We start from the raw sequence: 643 nt of genomic DNA, 5'->3' as shown, positions 1-643 counted from the left end.
GGACTGCTACGTCCGCACTAAATCATGTTTCTAATCGGGATTTGCACTCGTGATCGCTGGATTAAAAGTCCCAGAGTGCTGAGCCATTACACCATAAAGAGCTCCTACTTTTAGAAACAACACGCCCAATTCGCAACCCGCTCGAATCGCACGCAATTCATGTATTTACGGACATGCCCCATGTGCTGCACATACCCCTTTCACATATCATCGTGCTCCTACACTTACGGCCATGCTCGCATGCTTCCTTCGCCACCCGGCTTGCTTCAATCCCCGCCTCGAACCATCCGGTTGCTACTCGCTTTGACGTCGCATTTCTTCGTGTTATGGATACCCACGGGATCTATTGCTCTCGCGGAAGGCTGCGATGAGCCCTCTGGCTGTCTTGGATAATTGGTAGTGCAGTCAGCGAAGTCGGCAGTTAGGCTTGGTGAGCTCTGCCAGAGCAGCAGCTACCACTTAAATCGGCAGCGAATCGCCGGGACACGATATAACACACCATGGCAACACAACGTGACGCGGCTGTAGCGTGTGGCAGGTGCGCAACGCAGCAACAACTGGGGCGTTGTGGGGCCGGTAGGAGCGGTGCAAAACGAGGTCCTACCGGGATTTGAGCCCGGATCGCTGGATTCAGAGTCCAGAG

General features: G+C 54.3%; 1 pseudogene across 1 annotated transcript; it reads right to left on the bottom strand.

Moving 5' to 3' along the window:
- Positions 1-28: 28 nt before the first annotated feature.
- On the bottom strand, positions 29-100 carry PITG_31213 (annotated as a pseudogene). Its single transcript has one exon. The product of its transcript is annotated as a tRNA-OTHER (tRNA).
- Positions 101-643: the final 543 nt, after the last annotated feature.

The sequence above is a fragment of the Phytophthora infestans genome, genomic scaffold (genome assembly GCF_000142945.1).
Source record: "Phytophthora infestans T30-4 supercont1.203 genomic scaffold, whole genome shotgun sequence".
Classification (NCBI taxonomy): Eukaryota; Oomycota; class Peronosporomycetes; order Peronosporales; family Peronosporaceae; genus Phytophthora; species Phytophthora infestans.
Note: the sequence above shows the minus strand (reverse complement) of the source record. Positions and strands in the feature narration are given on the sequence as shown.